This window comes from Alligator sinensis, unplaced genomic scaffold, assembly GCF_000455745.1.
Source record: "Alligator sinensis unplaced genomic scaffold, ASM45574v1 scaffold43_1, whole genome shotgun sequence".
In the NCBI taxonomy this organism is placed as follows: domain Eukaryota; kingdom Metazoa; phylum Chordata; order Crocodylia; family Alligatoridae; genus Alligator; species Alligator sinensis.
This window is the reverse complement of record NW_005842092.1, coordinates 2,339,304-2,357,377: the sequence shown is the minus strand read 5'-3', so window position 1 is coordinate 2,357,377 and position 18,074 is coordinate 2,339,304.

Here is an 18,074-nt window from a genome sequence, read left to right as displayed (position 1 = left end):
GGCCCTTTTGACCCTCTCTGGTCCTGGCCCCAGCATGGGCCAGTCGAGGGTACTATCCCCTTCGGGCTGGGTCTCTAGCCCCTCTCTCTCATCCTCGGGCCTCACCGTGCCACTACTCCCCGTCCTCGCAGGGGCAACCGCAGCACCACGCCCTGTACTCCATACACTCTCTCGGGGTTCGCCCTCTGGGCCCCTTCAACATAGGATTACCCACCCGGTGGTGGGAGCTAGGGGTTAAGGCGCCCCAACCCACCTTTCACTGGGGTGATCACTGGCCTGGCATTTCCTGGGGGCTCCCGCACCACTGAGAGCCCCACCAGACCACCCACTCCCGGCAGGGTGCAGTTTCAGGTCATGCCCAGGACCAGGAGCCTCCTAACCATCCCCTTGCAGCTCCCCCTTACTTCCGGGTCTTTCGCAGCAGCCCTGCAGCCAGGCAATGTTGTTGCCTGGCCTCCTGCACCCAAACTGCCCTGTTTATATAGGCAGCCCATGTCTCAAAATGGCTGCCCTTGTCAGGCACCTGGAGGCTGCCAGCTCCAGGCCCTTAAAGTGGCAGAGACACCCTGTGCTCTGCCACAATGTTAACATCTGGATTGTCTGCACATTAACATCTGAAACTAGTTTTAAGCACTCATTAGGTGGTTCAAAGTTATGCCACTCCAGGGCAGGATAATCTCTGATTTGTGTTACCCAGCTTGTGTTACACCAAGGTGTGGCCACTCTAGAAAATATCTTAAACACCCCACTCATTCCCCCTTTTGCCACTGGTCTGGACCACTCCCCCTTCCCCCACGGGCTTGAATCAGGCCTACCGCACCACTAGCCCTCCCCAGCACCCCAGATCACTGCTCATCACCACCCCCACCTTACTTGTGACTGGCTACACTGTCTGTTAACCTGCAAGCATGGCAACCATTGCTGCTGCTGCTCTCTGGGTAGGCTGGCCCCAGAGAAGAGCAGCAGCCTGACAACTGTAGCAGCAGCTGGGCAGAAAGGTTAACCCTTCCCTGCCTGATCGCCTTAGAAAAACAGCATAGGCAGCCACGAGCAAGTGGTGGTTGGGAGGGAGAGCTCTAGGGCTGGGTGGAAGTGAGGCCCTGGGAGTGGTGAGAATCAGAAGAGCCCCAGAGGGTAGGGGGGAAGCATGTAGGGGATGGGATTCTTACCTTTCAGTCCTCCAACACCTTGGCCTGAACATGTGACTGGTTGAAATTCAAGCTAGCAGTAACAACAGTCAACATTGGTGTGGCTCACAGTGTAAAGTGTAACAAGGCCCTTCAATTGCTGATATGTACTGCCAGCCTTAACTCCATCATAGCATAACGTGTGTCTGAATATCCAATATCTGTATTTCCCACTGTGGATAAATTCAGCTTTTGTGTTCATTGGGATTTATAGAGTTACACCAGAGATAAATTTGGTCTGGGGGTTTTAGAATGCCATTAAGGTTGAGCACTGCAACCTCTTGGTGTCTCTTGAAGTCAAAGGTTATCTACAGAGATAACCAATAAGGTCTTCCAATCTGGTGACTCAAGGAGTCAGAGATCAAGTCCTTGGGCTTCTAACCACAGGCACCCACAAAAGAAATGTTCTCCTAAGAGATTACCCATCCTGGCAGCAGTCCCTTTAACTAGCTTTGAGATGAACAGTTGTACAGTAGTTCATTTTGATTACATTTAGTTGGTTTACTGATAGTTTGTTATTTATTAGTAACTATTGCTGATACTCAATTTTTTCAACCGGTATACGTTGTGTGAAATATGAAATAAAATCTTATTTGAGCACATTTGAACACTGAAGACATGCTACTACCTTTTGCTCAAGGGAGCCAGAGGTTAATGTTCCTGTCCATTTGGAAATAAGGATTATTATCCTGGCCTTGCTCAGCAATGTAGATAGGAATTTGTTATTTACTTGTACATAGTATTCCAAATACTATGTGCATATTGTTGTATAGTGAAACACACTTCTTCTTATAATAGAGCTCAGAGCAACACTAAGTAGTGGAGGATTTGCAGCATACTGTATTTCTATTGTTATCTGATCCAGACTCTCTGTAGACCAAGGCTTTATCCAGAAGTTTGATTGATAAAGACTGAGGTGTCATAATATTGGTTTAGATTAGGAAAGCTGAAGTTAAAGGCAAAAATATAATGTCAATGGGAAGTTGTGCTTAAAAGAATGTATTTGAGATCACTGGAGCTTAGACCTTCACTCTTTACCAACTCAAATTTCCCTTGGAATGACTGCATTATGAAGTGTTTACATATGAAGTTCTGAAAATATTAATGCATATTCATATTATTTCATATTTGTATGGCTGATAATTCTGAGATACTTTAAGAGAAATTAATTCTAAGAGTTATTCGTTTAACCATATTGGCTTCCTGCTCATAAATAGGTTGGTATTTAAAAGTATTAGATGAGCTGTGTTTCCCTTTACAAGAACAGATTCTGTCACCTAATTTTAATGGTTTTGTATCCTATTTCCTATGCAGTTCCTTCTAAGCCAGTGGTATATCTCATGGAATCAAGGGCTAGCAAATGTGTTATAGTATTAAATCCAAAAAGTGTGAAAACTTAAGTGACATTTCTTAAAGTAGATCTAAAATTAGCAAAATTAAGTTCTCGGAAAATATGTAGCATATATGATGATGATAATTTGCTTTATTTGCCCAAACCCAAGGTGTCTTTGAATTTAACACAACTCGATTAAAGCTGATATGAAGCAGCTTCTCTATACTAAGAGAAATCTTGCACAAGTATCTTCCATGAAAATCTTCCATAGCTTTTTCAGCACATTGCTTAAGACCTTTGGTGGGCGGGAGCAGGACTATGAGGTCTGGAAGCTGCTATTCATGAACTCACAGAAAGGCAGAATTTACAAGAAGATCATCTAGCACTTGGATGACACAGGAGTGCTATTTGGGAGCTGTAACTGTGACTGAGCATCCCTCTTCAGGATCTACTTTGCTCATCTCATATGAGGAAGTGGGTAAAAAAGGTGCCCTAAACAGCCTGTCAAATACAGTATTCTACACTTCTTCCTGACTGGATAACTATGTCCAGTGGGATCACATTTACTGTTGTTGAAAATACCACTGAAGACGCACCATCATTTTTGGGACCTGGAACATCAGGACTCATATGGACAACCCTAACTGTGAATGCCCAGAGTGCTGCACTGCAAATCATGGCCTGAGAACTCAGGTGATACAATATTGATGTAGCTGCACTGAGTAAGACCTGGTGAGTAAGAGATAGGCAGCTCAAAGAACAAAGAGGCAACTATACCTTTTTCTGAAAGAGTAAACAGGAAGGAGAATGCCGATGGAGTTAGTTCTGCCATTAAGAATGAACTCCTAAACCAACTCAATGAATTCCCTATTGGAATTAATCAATGCCTCATGATTCTCCATTTTAAACAGGCAGAGAGCCAGTATGCCACTGTCATCAGCACATATGCCCCAACTCGTGCCGCCAATGAAAACAAGGAGGAATTCTACACCAACATTAACCAAGTCTTTTCTGACATTCTGGAGGCTTATTCTTCTTGGTGATTTTAATGCCAGAGTCAGAAGGGATTCTAACCTCTGGAACAGAACCATCAGCAAAGGAATAGGAAAGGTGAACTCCATTGATATCCTCGTGACCAAATGTACAGAACATGGAATCATCATCACGAATACCCTGTTCTGCCAGAAAAATACGCACAAGACATCATGGCAACATCCACAGCCTAAGCACTGGCATGTGATTGTCATCATCCATGTCTGGGATCACAAAGATGTTCACATCACCTGAGCTATGCTAGGAGTTGATGATTTCTGGACTGATCACTGACTCATCCTCTTGGTTATGTGACTCAAAACAGCTCCCTAGCGCTGGCTGCAGCAGAAGTAATACTGACAGAAGGTCAACATTGAAGGACTCAAGGACCCAAGCAAGACATCTTTCATGAGTGCCTTGATGAAAAACTGGTGAATTCCAATCAACAATGGAAGAATGTCAGAAGTGTGTGGGGTGCCCTCAGCACCTGTTAAAATACACTTGGATTCTCTACCAGGAAACATCAAGACTAGTTTGATGAGAGTGACTGGGAGATGTAAGAGCCGATCAATTGTAAGTGCAAGGCCTTTTGTGTTTGGCAAAATGACACTGTAATGGGTGGCCTTCCTGGGGTTAGTTTGATGCTGACCCACCCACCTCTCTGACCTGCCACACCTTGATGATACATAATTATGATGTTAATTAGGTGGGAGGCTGCCCATTTTGAACCCTGGTATTAAAGGGAATCTCTGCAGCTCTGTTCCACTCCCTACACTGTGGCCTAAGACTCACAGATGGCATCTCAGGCAGTTAAGCTCAGCCGTTCCCTTCTCCCATTAGCTGTGGTCCCTCTCTGGGACCTTCAGCTCCCCCTTAGGCCCTGGCCACATCTCAGGCCAGTCAGGACCCTGAGCCTCTTTGCTCTGTGGGCATCCCTTGTAGTGGCCTTTGGCCTTTTTGACCCCTCTCTGGGTCCTGGACCGAGCATGGACCAATTGAGTACCTCAGGACAAGCCTGAGCTGCTTGCCTGCTCCAACTCCACTGGAACAACTGAGCTGGGTCTCTCCAAGCTCTCCTAGGTCTGGGCATTCCCCAGCTAGGACTGTGTGGGAGCTGGAGGTTATTAGGCACTCCTGACCAGAGAGGTTTTTGGTTCTGGCATTTCATAGGACTGCTGTACCACCAGCAGTTCCAACAGGCCTTCCTTCCCTGGCAGGGTTCATTTTAGGTCATGACCAGGGCCTGGAACCTCCTCTATCCCCTATGTCTCTCTCAGAGCTGCTGGCAGCAAACTGCTGCTTCACCCAATTTATAGCCTGCTCTTCTAAAATGGACACCACAATCAAGCACCTGGCTGCTGACTGCTCTAGCCCTTAAATTGGCAAGCACCAACAGTGCCCTGCCACAGACACCATCTCCAAACAAAATTCATTGAATCTCCAAAAAGCATAGGTAGAGGTCCAAAGGAAGACCTGCAATATGAAGAACAAATGGTGGGACGACAAGGCTAAGGAGATTCAACATCTCACTGATATCCACTATATGCATAGTTTCTTCAGTGTCACCAAAACCATGTGTGGACAGATCACTCAGGGACCAACTCTCTTGAGACCTAAGGGAACCTGATCAAGGGAATGGGAGCCATCGTCACCCATTGAAAGGAACATTTTGAAGACCTTTTCAATGAAGACTCTGTTGATAATGAGAGTATTCTCAACTCCATCCCTCAACCCCCAGTTAGAGATGATCTTCAAATCCCTTCAATCGTTGAGGTGAGAAAAACCATTGAGCAGATGAAGAATGACAAGGCATCTGGAGCAGATGGATTTCCTGCATAAATCTGGGACAGGGCGGGGCGAGGGACAAGTTCACATCACAGCTCACATCACAGGTCCATGCTCTCATCTTTAAGTCTGGAATGATGAGGAAATCCCAGATGACTTCAGGGATGTCATAACTGTGACCATCTTTAAGAAAGGAGACAAGTCCAACTGTGGAATCTACAGAGGGATAGCTTTGCTGTCCACCACAGGAAAGATCATTGTGAGAACCTTCCTGAATGAACGTCTTCCACTTGATGAAGAGCCCCGCCCAGGATTTCAGTGTGGGTTTAGGGCATCAACTGATATGATCTTCATAGCTTGCCAACTACAGGGAAAATGCTGGGAACAACATAAGCTTCTCTACATGGTCTTCTTTGACCTCACAAAAACTTTAGACTCTGTCAGCCAAGAAGTATTGTGGAAGATCCTTCTGAAGTAAGGATGCCCACCAAAATTTGTCATCATTTTCTGCCTGCTCCATGACAGTATGCAAATGGTTATTATCAGTAATGGATCTATCACAGAACCCTTTGAAGTTAAAACAAAATTTGATAATCAAGGCTGCATCATTTCTCCAACACTTCTCAATACTCCTTGCCACAATGCTAGATCTGACCACTAACAAGCTTTTACCCAGAGTGGAGCTAGATTACTGAAAGGATCACAAGCTGTTTAACCTCAGCCAAACCAAAACCAAGACCACCCCAACTTTAATCATTGAGCTTCAGTATGCTGATGATGCTGTAGTGTGTGCTGACTCAGAAGCAGACCTACAGGCAATTGTTGATGTCTTTACTAAGGCATACAAGAAAATGAGACTGATGCATAACATTCAGAAAATTAAGGTCCACCAACAAAAAGCTTTTAATAAGAAGGCCTCAGCTCCCGTAATTCAGATCCATGGTGAGACTCTGGAGAACACTGAGTATTTCCTATATCTCAGAAGCCAACTCTCGTAGAAGGCTGACATTGATGAAGAAATCCAACATCCCTTCAAATGTGCAAGAGCAGCTTTTGGATGCCTGAAGAAATGAGTGTTTGAAGATCACACCATCAGATATAAAACCAAGCTATGATTTATCAAGCAGTCATGATCCCCACCTTGCTGTACAGAGTTGAGACATAGAAAATGTATAGGAGACATCTAAAATTGTTGGAGAACTACCATCAACGCTGACTGCAGAAGATCCTCCGAATCCAGTGGGAAGACAGATGCATCAACATTAGTACCCTCTTGCAAGCAAACACCATGAGTATTTAAGGTGATGATCATCCAACATTGACTTCATTGGGGTGGCCATGCCATCTGGATGTCAGACTCCCAAATTAAATTTTATACTCCCAGCTCAGCCAAGGTATACAGTAAAGAGGAGACCAGAGAAAGTGCTTTAGGGAGGTCCTCAAGGCCAACTTAGAAAAATGCAACATCACTATCACCCAGAACCACCCCAAATGGAGGAAGAGCCTGCTGTAGGGATTTCAGAACTTGAAACTGCATGACAACAAACAGGAGATGGGAAAGCAGGAGCAGCAGAAACACCATATGACAGACCAAATCAAGAATCCAGCCCCACCCACCCCACACAGAAACAAATTTCTGAGCTGCAGTAGTGTCTGTTGATCATGGCTTGGCCTTATCAGCTATTTTAGGACACACAAATGAGGCAATCATGGAAGACATTCATCTGCAATTGCAAGGGATTGCTGAAGAAGACCTTATTTACCTGAACCCAAGATGTCTTTGAATTTAAGATGATTCCCCATGTACATAGAATCTTATTAGTGGAGGGTGAATTCATCCCTTCACTGCTACAGTGGGGGAAGCAGTGGCTGGGAGGCAAACAGTGGCAAGGAGACAGGCAGTAGAGGGCAGACCATGTGTGTGGGAGAGATAAGCAGTGCAGGAGCTAAGCAGCTCAGCACCAGTCCCTTGCCCCATCACTTGCCACCTACAACCCTCAGAATACCTGCCCTTCTCCTGGGCAGTCCTTAACTTATATAGCCCTTGTGACCTCATTTACCTGGTCCAATGGAGGCCAGGACCTGTTAGCTGTCAGCCAACCAATTTGAAATGCATCACTACTTGCTGGGCAGACTGGCAGTTCCTAGCTCCCCAGGGAGCAAGCCCCTCACCCAGGTATGTGATGCCAGTCACATAGGCAGAGGGAGCAGGTTTCCCCGCTCCCTCAGGAATGTATCCAGCTCAGGTTACCTAAAGAGATAGGGTAAGGTGTGTATTCTCTGCTGGGCCCATCCTAACCAAATTATCACAGAGCAGAGTTTATGGGGAGAAACAGAGGTGGCCTTCTGCCACATCATCCACGTCTGCTCACTGGAAGGACAGATGACAAGAACACTGCTTGTGTATAGACACCCTTAGATAGATACTAGCATCATAGTATCTGGCAAGATCATGGAGTGGGTTCTCAAGGAATGTATTCTGAAGCCCCTAGAGGAAAATAAAGTGGTCAGGAACAGCCAGCATGGATTCATCAAAAGCATGTCATGCCTGACCAACTTGATTCCCTCTATAATAAGATGACAGGTTCTTTGGGTGGAAACAAACAGTGGATATGATATGGCTTTAGCAAGGCTTTTGACGCTTTCTCCTACAACATTCTCATTAACAAGCTAAGAAAATACAGACTAGACAAAGCACTATAAGGGAGATACATAACTGGATGGATTATTGTACTCAATGAGTAGTCATCAATAGCATTTTCATTTGGGACAGAATAATTGCATGCACAAATATAGACTAGGGAATGACTAGTTAGGCTACAGTATTGCATCAAAGGACCTGAGTGTTACAGTAGGCCATAAATTGAATATAATCCAACAGTGTATGCCTGTTGCCAAAAAAGCCAACCATATCCTGGATTTTATTAATGTAAATGTCTCTTGGAAATCAAGGAAAGTGAAACTTCCAGTTGGCATTGGTGAAGCTTCACCTGGACTTTTGTATAAAGTTTTGGGACCCATCATAGACGACACATGGGGGTGGGAGGAAGGGGGCACGTGCACCCACGTAAGATTGGTCACCGCCAAAGCCACCACTGGCTTTTGAGGGTGGTTGCCGCCCCCCCCCCTGCGGGTGTCGTCCCCCCCCCCCCCCCCGCTATTGACATGCCCGCCAGTGGCTGTGGACAGTCCCCACTTGCTGCTCATTGCCACTGGCAGTGAAGGTGGTGGCTATGGGCAGTTCCTGCTCGCCACCATAGTGCCCCCCGAGTTGTGGGAGGCACCAGTCATAGTTTCAGAGTTGGTAGGGTCAGAAGGGACCCGAGCAGATCATCAAGTCCAATGCCCTGCCATGGCAGGAAAGAGTACTGGGGTCAAACAACCCCAGCAAGATGTTCATCCAGCCTCCTCTTAAAAACCCCCAGGGCAGGAGCCAGCACCACTTCTCTTGGAAGTTGATTCCAGATCCTAGCTGCCCTGACAGTGAAGTAGTGCCTCCTGGTGTCTAGTCTGAATCTACCCTCTGCCAGCTTGTGACCGTTATTTCTGGTCACTCCTAGTAGTGGTTGGGGGAACAGGGACTCCCCCAATTTCTGCTGGTCCACCTTGACTAGTTTGTAAATGGCCACTAGATCCCCTCTCAGCCTTCTCTAGATCCCCACTCAGCCTCTCCTCGTAGGACCTGCCCTGCTGCCCCCTGATCATGCAGGTGGCCCTCCTCTGGATCCTCTCCATGTTGTCCACATCCCTCCTGAAGTGTGGCGCCCAGAACTGGACACAGTACTCCAATTGCAGCCTGACCAGTGCTGCGTAGAGGGGGAGGATCACTTCCTTGGACCTGCTTGAGATGCATCTGTGGATGCACGACAAGGTGTGGTTGGCCTTCCTGACTGCATCCCTACACTGTCGGCCCATGTTCATTTTGGCATCAATAATGACTCCAAGATCCTTTTCTGCCCCTGCACTGATAAGGGAGTTCCCGAGCCTGTAGGTGTGCTGCTGGTTCTTCCCTTCCAGGTGCAGCACTTTGCACTTGTCAGTGTTGAAACCCATCCTGTTCTCATCCGCCCACCTGTCTAGGTCCAATTGCAGCCTATTCCTCCCTTCATGGGCCCCACATTTCTGGGGTTCTCCACAGCCCTGTCTCCATGCCTTCACTGGTGCCCTATCTGGTGCCAGGGTCTATGCACCCCAAGTGCCGCAGACTCTCTGGTGCCGGGGTCCCCACGCTGCCATGGGCCCCTCATGAGGCCTCCTCCTTCCCCAAATAGCCTCACCCAAGCCACTGGTGGTTATGAAACAACAAACAAAACATAAGCCCCTGGGCCATAACATAACATACAAGTCCCTATTGTGCTCCTCCCCTTTAAAAGAATCAACTTTGTCCATGGCATTACCAGAGGCTAGACTAGCCCTCAGGCCTCTTCCCATAGCTCCCTCTAGGAGGGCTCCTTTCTGCTTGGCTGCTGGCAGTGAATTGCCTCCCTTAGTTCCAGCCTCGGGTTTATATGGGCCCATGGCCCTGCCCCTTCTGGTCAGCTGACCAGATGCAGCTGCAGGCTAATTTGCTCTCTAGCCTGTTGCCCTGGTAACCTGCACCTGGGTTCCTGTCTGCCTCTTTGGGCTCTCCCCAGGCAGTTTCTGCTCATCATTCTGCCCTGAGACAGGGTGTAGTTTAAATAATTCATTTCTGTGAGATTGAATGATTCTCTTGAGGTGGTATTCTTTAAATTGTAAAGTTTGTACATACAAGTTGAAGAAGACTTAAGGTCCTTGGAGTCAGAATGGAATATTTTCTGCTGTAGATAGTATTTTATGAAATGTTTTGAAATACATGGCTGGTGAAGTTGGCGAGGGGAAAGGAGCACTCCCTAGTGTTTTGAATATTTGTCAGTTTCTAAAAATCTCCTTGTCATTCTTCAGTAATATGTTAAGAGTCTTCCTGCTTTCTTACAAGATTCACAACATTTTTTCTTTGATCTTAAATATTTGCATTCTTGAGCATATTCATGCAAAAGAGAACTGGTTTCCTCTTGAACTGTGAGACTGTATGTTGGTTTGTAAAATCTTGACCTAAATTAACCTTGGACAAATTCTCTGCTGGTGTAAATTGGGAAAGGCCTTGATTTCAATGTAGTACATTTCACACCAAAGATTTATTCCTAAGGAATTAATTGAAAATGACTCAGAAAACAGCAGTGCTGAACATTTTGGCCCTATGGGCCAGATGATGGGCATGGGGCCTGAGGGCCAGATCAGATCCTGAACACCAGGATTGGGCACACAATCCTATGCACCTGGGATTCCTGCACCACCTGGGATTGGTCTTTGAGGGCCTGTGCCATCTTCACCTGATCTCACATGCGGGGCTTAGTCTCTGGGACCCTATGCCATCCCCTGGCCCCATATGCCCCATTCCTTAGGTTTTCATGAAAGGACAACATAAGTTTTTCATCCCCATCCAATAAGGGTATATAATAGAGATTCCTAGGAATATGAAATAAGGAGCTGTGGCACAGTATCTATCCTACAATCACAGACCTTGGCTCCAAACAAGGTCACATGCACCAGCTTGTGTTCTCTGTTATAGCCACGTGTATACATTCAGAGCAAAATGCCATTGTACGTGACACTGCTGGAATGAGGAATTAAATGTGGATGTTATACAGGCCTGTTTTAATGCCACTAAATTAAGCTAGCATAGGGAGAAGACTGATGTGGTATAGAAGCAAATATAACTATTAGTAATAATATATTGGCTAAGGAGAGAGAAGGAATTAATATTACACAGCTATATTATATTCAAATCTGATCATAGTATAGCAATATTTAATTTGAATAATTTTACATCTAATATACTACTAAACATGTAGAACTAGATAACACAGTGGCAAAATCCATGTTCAAAACATGAGATGGACCCTTAAGAAAAGTAGCTAACAAATTATGGATTGTAACACCAAATGGGGCTCCACATGGCATGCATAAGAGCAGTTACAAGCCCCACAGAAATTCCATTACAGTAGTCAGGCTTGGAGCAGAAGTGCATTTTTGCACAAAAAGTGTGGGATTTATTGCTTTAAAAGATTTCTTCCTTGAAACCTAATAGAGGGGAAGAATCACTTCCCTTGATCTGCTGTCAGTATTCCTTTAATGCAGCCCATTAGGTCTTTAGCCTCTTGGCAACAAGGACACACTGTTGGTTCATATTCAGCTTATTGTTCACTGTAAACCCCAGGTCCTTTTCTAAAGAGCTGCTGGTTAGTCAATCAGTCCCCAGTCTGGACCAATACATGGCATTGTTCTGTCCTGAGTGTAGGACTTTGCGTGTCTCCTTGTTGAACCTCATAAAATTTCTTTTGGTGTAATCCTCCTATTAGCCTAGGTCACACTGAATCCTAACCCTGCCCTCCAGTGTACCTACTACTCTCACCAGTTTGGTGTTATCAGAAGATTTGCTGAAGGTACACTCTATGCCCTTTCAGGTCATTGGTGAAGATATTGAACAAAACCAGCCCCAGGACTGACCCCTGGGCCACTCTACTTGATACCGGCTGCACCATTTAGTAGAACCATTTACTACTACCCTCTGAGCCTGATGATTCAGACAGTTTTCCATTCACATTACAGTCCATTCATCCAACCTGTACTTCGTTAGCTTTCTTGTGAAACTCTTGTGGGAGACTTATCAATAGTCATGCTTTATAAAGTAAAGGTACATCACATCCACTGTTCTCCCTGCATCCACAAAGCCAGTCATCTCATCACAGAAGACAATCAGGTTGGTCAGGCATGACTTGCCCTTGGTGAATCCATGCTGACTGTTCCTAATCATGTTCTTCTCCTTCAAGGGCTTAGAAATGGATTCCTTGAGGATCTGCTTCATGATTTTTCCAGGGACTGAGGTGAAGCTGACTGTTCTGTAGTTCTCTGGATTCTCCTTCTTCTCTTTCTTAAATATGGACACTATATTTGCCCTTGTCTAATCACCTGGGATCTTTCCCAATCACCATGAGTTTTCAAAGCTGATAGCTAGCAACTCTGCAATCACATCAGCCAACTCCCTCAGCACCCATAGGTGCATCTCATCCACCCGCATACATAGTTTTTCTAAATAGTCCCTAATCTGTTCTTTACCACTGAGGGCTGCTCACCTCCTCCCCAAACTGTGCTGCTAGGTGCAGTAGTTTGGGAGTTCACCCTGGCTGTGAAGACTTAAGTAAAAAAGGTATTAAGTACTTCAGCCTTTTCTTCATCGAGTGACCTAAATAACATAGTTGCCTGAATCCTATTGAAAATGAGTGAGATTTCAGGAACTAAATCATCTACATCTTTATGAAATATTATCCTAAACAGTCAAGTCTGTAAGTTTTACTAACTCCAGCTTAGTCACTGTGGCATTTAAGTTTTCCTTCCAGACATAGTTGTTGTGTTATATGGACTATGTATTTTTCCTATCAGCAAAGTTCATCAAAAAACCTGATAAATTAAGTTTTTAAAGGATGACTCATGTCATAGAAGTGTCAGAAATATTTTTTTTCTGCTAAAATCAGTAAGTTGGTAATGTCTGGCTAGTGCAATAAGGCTAGGGACAGAAATGACATATCAGCTGGTATAAGTGATCAGGGACTGGTTCAAATCTGTAACACAACAACAAATCAGTACACATAAACCATTTTCAAAATGGCCAAAACCAATTTAAGATAAAAATGGATGGATGTGGTTTAATGGACTTCTGTTCCAGATCCCCTCCAAAGTCAACTTAGTCCCCCAGCATCCCAGGATGCCTTGCACCTCCCTCACAACCCTCCCCGCCACCACAGGGTGGGTGGGCTAGCCTTGGTCCAAGCTGTCTAAACCTGCAGAGCAGGAAGGCATGCTCCAATGCTCCTCAGCTTCTTGCCTGTGGCTACATTTCTAGAATCAAAAGTGAATGCCTGGTCACTTGCTTATTGGTTCATTCTAGGCAACTTAGACTAACCTGCAAAGATTGAATCAATTCAGCCTCCAGCTTTTTGACTTCCTGTACTTAGCCTAAAAGATGCAAGATCTTTAGTTGATGCTTTTTCAATGTCAAGCTGATCACAGCTTTAGGAAGTTCAGGTTAGGGATGTAAAAGGACTGCTGAGCTATAGAAGCAGTAATTCACACTCTTTTTTTGTCCTTATTGTGATCGATTTCCTAAGCGTTTGCCACTTAGCTTCCTTTCTGTGAATGCAGTACAACCAGAATGAAATTCATTGACACGTCTCTTCTTTTTATTTACTTGGAAAACATTGTCCATAAGTAGCTTTTCATTTTCAGTGAGGTCTTGCTTTTAACCTTTTTTCAGTTGTGTTGATTGATGATGAAAAAGGGCATCAACTACCCTGCCCTGTGTTATACTCAGTAGGAGTCTCTTGTCTTCTAACTCTTTGCTCTTCCATCTAACCAGAAGATGATTGTTGTCACCTCACCACCCGATCTTTTTTGAGTTTTAACACCACCAGGAAAAAGAAATAAAACTGGACGTATTTCAGTAAGGGTTCCTATAAACTGAAAATGCCTTCAGGAGGTGATAGAGGTACTGAACCGAACTATGCTGGTTATTATGGGAACAGAAGCAAGAATATAAATTCATTCTCTTGTTTCCACCCTGTTCTATGATTAATATTATGTAATGAGAGTGTGTATTTCTCTACTTTTGCTTCATGGTTCATTGCAGCATCAACAGTGCTGGCAACAATGAGAAAAATGCCTAGTATTTCAATAACCTCAATGTTTTGTTTGTTTTAGAGTCATCAACATTTCCAGGCCACATCCTCAGCTGCTGTGAAGTCAGGTATACTCACATGTACCCCAACTGGGGAATTAAAGGTTTAAGTAGTTTTTTGTTTTGTTTTGTTTTCTTCTAAAAATTCTACAATATAGCAATTAGAAATGTATAAATCTTTGTTTAAAAATGCTCTTTTTCACATTATTTGGTCTCCAAGTATTTTGAGGCAAGGTTTGCAGAAGAAATGTAGGGCACAAAATGGAAAACTTTCATTATTAATAAACCTTGAAAGCAGCAGCTTCAATAGCAAACTTTAAGTAAACTGTAAATATTTCCATTGTGTACTATAAGTTATGTAAGCATATCCAGTAAAGGCAGAGGACATAAATTGGAGTAGGCTGAGTAAAGAAAAGTAAACAAAGAAAAAAGTCAGCAACAGAATATTACAAATTGAAACAAATCCCTTTGTTTTTTAACATTTTTTCTCCATCCTACCTAAGTTAAATGTGCTTTCACCAAATATAGTAATCCATCCAAAACAGTGAATTAGCCAACCAACACAAAATCTAAATCATGCTGCAGTAAATCAGGAATAATTCTACTGAAGTCAACAAAATGACAGCATTGTAAGTTTAGTGAGAACTAAACCCAGAATATGAGATGCTATTCTCAGTTGCATAAATGCAAATCAGTTGAACATAACTATATCAAATCTTGGTAGTACACTGAACAGCAAATACCTAGTGTTAGGAGCTAGGTAGAGACACAGGAAGACTATCTATTTAATGTATAAAAGTCTAGTCTCTTATCATATAAACAGAGAACTTACTGTCTTTAATTTGTAAAATAGAGAATAGTGCTGAAGAGATGAAGAACAGAAGCAAAAAGAAACTGAGAATAAATTGCACAGAGCAGCTTAAGAATCTCAAAATGATACTTCAGTGCTCCAAATAGACATGAAAAACTAGGTGCAAAAAAGTATGTAAGTGGCTACCTATTAAGTAGAACAGTGATTCCTAAAGGGAGTGTCACGGCATACTAGTGTGCCTTGAGAGCAATGGAAGTGTACCATAAAAGCCCCTGTGAGGACGGAAATGATCTCTTCCCTAATCCACCACTCTGCACCTGCCCCAGCTATACCAATGGTACCTGTGGTTGCTCCTCTGGGAACTGCTACCATGGCTGCTGCCTTCCTTCAGCTTTCTCAGCCCCCAGACAGCCCCTGTGCTGCATGCCACCCACCTGGACACACCCATCCACCTTCTGCTTTGAGTAGGCAAGTAGATGGGTGGGCAGATGCATAGATAGAGATGCTCTTTGCAACCCAGCTTCTCCCCTATACTCCTCCAACACTCCTGGGACTGGCAATCTCCAGGGGTGATCACCATGGGGCTGGTCACCACCATGCAAGACTCAGCAGGAGCAGTCTTAGCAGCAGGGGCTGCCCTTGTCCCCTGAAGTACAGGTTTGGGGTTGGGAGGGGACAGAAAGTGGAAAAAGCAGGGCACTTGGGATGACGTCCTGCCCCTGCTGTCCTTAAGTGACATCAGCTAGTTGGATAAAAATATGCATTATGTTATGTGATGATGCACCCCACCACCTGTACTCCCCACTTTTCAAAATCCTAGACCCACCCGTGCATAATTAAGTTCCCTTACTGATAGTGAGCTTTGTCTGAATGTAGCTAGTTAAATTCTGATCAAAAGCCAGCTCAATGCAGTTTGCTTGGGATCAATTGATTGTGAAGACAATCAAAATCTACCCCAGCAAATGAATTATTGTATGAATTGCACCTGACTCTCCTCACTGTTGAATATAAACGTCTCATACATATGCGAAGGACATATGCTCTGGATACAATGACTATAAAATGTGTGCATAGTTGATTGGATAATCATACTCAAGGAATAGTCATCAACTATAATGACAAGATGAAACTAGAAGGTGGTGTCAAGTAGGTTTGCCCGAAGTCTGCCCATGGTCTAAAACTCTTTATTATTTTCATTAAGGGTTTAGAGAAAAGAATGGATAAATTAATAATAAAGAAATTGAGAATTAGGAAATCTGAAGATGACAACAAGATAATAGATAGGATTAGGATTCAAAATGACCTCCAGAAATGAGGAAGCAACAATCAAGTGCAAAATACAAAATGGGAAATGGCCGGGTAAATCACAATGGAGCAAAAGGGGATTTGATTTTAAAGTAGATCACGTGCCAAACACGAATTAATAATGCAATACTGTTGCCAAAAAGGCTAATAGCATACTATAATCATAGAATCATAGAAAATTAGGGTTGGAAGGAACCTCTGGAGGTCATCTAGTCCAACCCCTTGCTCAAAGCAGGACCAGCCTCAACTAGATCATCCCAGCCAAAGTTTGGCTAGACAGGTCTTAAAACTTCCAACGATGGAGCTTTTACCACCTCTCTGGGTAACCTGTTCCACTGTTTTACTACTAGCGAGAAAATCTTTCCTAATATCTAACCTAAACTTCCCTTGCTGCAACTTGAGACTGTTGCTCCTTGTTCTGTCATCTGCCACCACTGAGAACAGTCCAGCTCTAGCCTCTTTTGAACCCTGCTTCAGGTAGTTGAAGGCTCCTATTAAATCCCTTCTCAGTCTCCTCTTCTCTAGACTAAATAAGCCCAGTTCCCTCAGTCTTTCCTCATAATTCATGTGCCCCAGCCCCTGAACCATTTGTGTTGCCCTCCACTGGACTCTCTCCAACTTGTCCACATCCTTTCTATAGTGGGGGACCCAATAATGAACACAGTACTCCAGATGTGGCCTCACCAGTGCTGAATAGAGGGGAATAATCACTTCCCTTGACCTGCTGGCAACACTCCTACCAATGCAGCCCAGTATGCCGTTTGCCTTCTTGGCAACAAGGGCACAGTGCTGTTCATATTCAGCTTATTGTTCACTGTAACCCCCAGGTCCTTTTCTGCACAGCTTCTGTCCAGCCAGTCAGCCCCCAGCCTGTTCTGATGCATGGGATTATTCCAGCCTAAGTGCAGGACTTTGCACATGTCCTTGTTGAAACTCATGAGATTTTTTTAAGGCCCAATCCTCCAATTTGTCTAGGCCACTCTGAATCCTAGCTGTACCCTCCAGCATATCTAATACTCCCCTTAGCTTGGCATCATCAGCAAACTTGCTGAGGGTTTACTCTATGCCCTCTTCTAGGTCACTGATGAAGACATTGAACAAAATGAGCCCCAGAACTGACCCCTGGGGCACGCCATTTGATACTGGGTGCCAACTAGACATTGAGCCATTGATTACTAATCTCTGAGCCCAACGCTTTTGTCAATTTTCTATACACCTTATAGTCCATTCATCCAGCCCATATGTCCTTAGCTTGCCAGGCAGAATGTTGTAGGAGACCATAAAAAAAGCCTTGCTACAATCAAGGTATACCATATTGACTGAACTCCCCGCAGCCAGTAGTCTCATCATAGAAGGCAGTCAAATTGGTCAGGCATGACTTGCCCTTGCTGAATCCATGCTTACTGTTCCTAATCACCTTCAGTTCCTCCAAGTGTTTAGAAGTGGATTCCTTGAAGACTGGATCTGCTCCATGATTTTTCCAGGGACTGGGGTGAGGCTGACTGGTCTGTAGTTCCCTGGGTCCTCCTTTTTCTCTTTCTTAAATATGGGCATGATGTTTGTCCTTTTCCAATCATCCGGGACCTCTCCCGATCACCATCAGTTTTCAAAGATGATGGCCAGTAGCTCTGCAATCTCATCAGCCAATTCCCTCAGCACCCTCGGATGCATCCTATCCTGCCCCATGGACTTATATATGTCCAGATTTTCTAACCTGTTCTTTAGCCACTTTTGGTTGCTCACCTCCTCCCTAAACTGTGCTGCCTGGTGCAGTAGTCTAGGAGCTGACCTTACCTGTGAAAACTAAGGCGAAGAAGGCATTGAGCACTTCAGCCTTTTCTGCATCCTCTGTCACAAGATTGCTTCCCC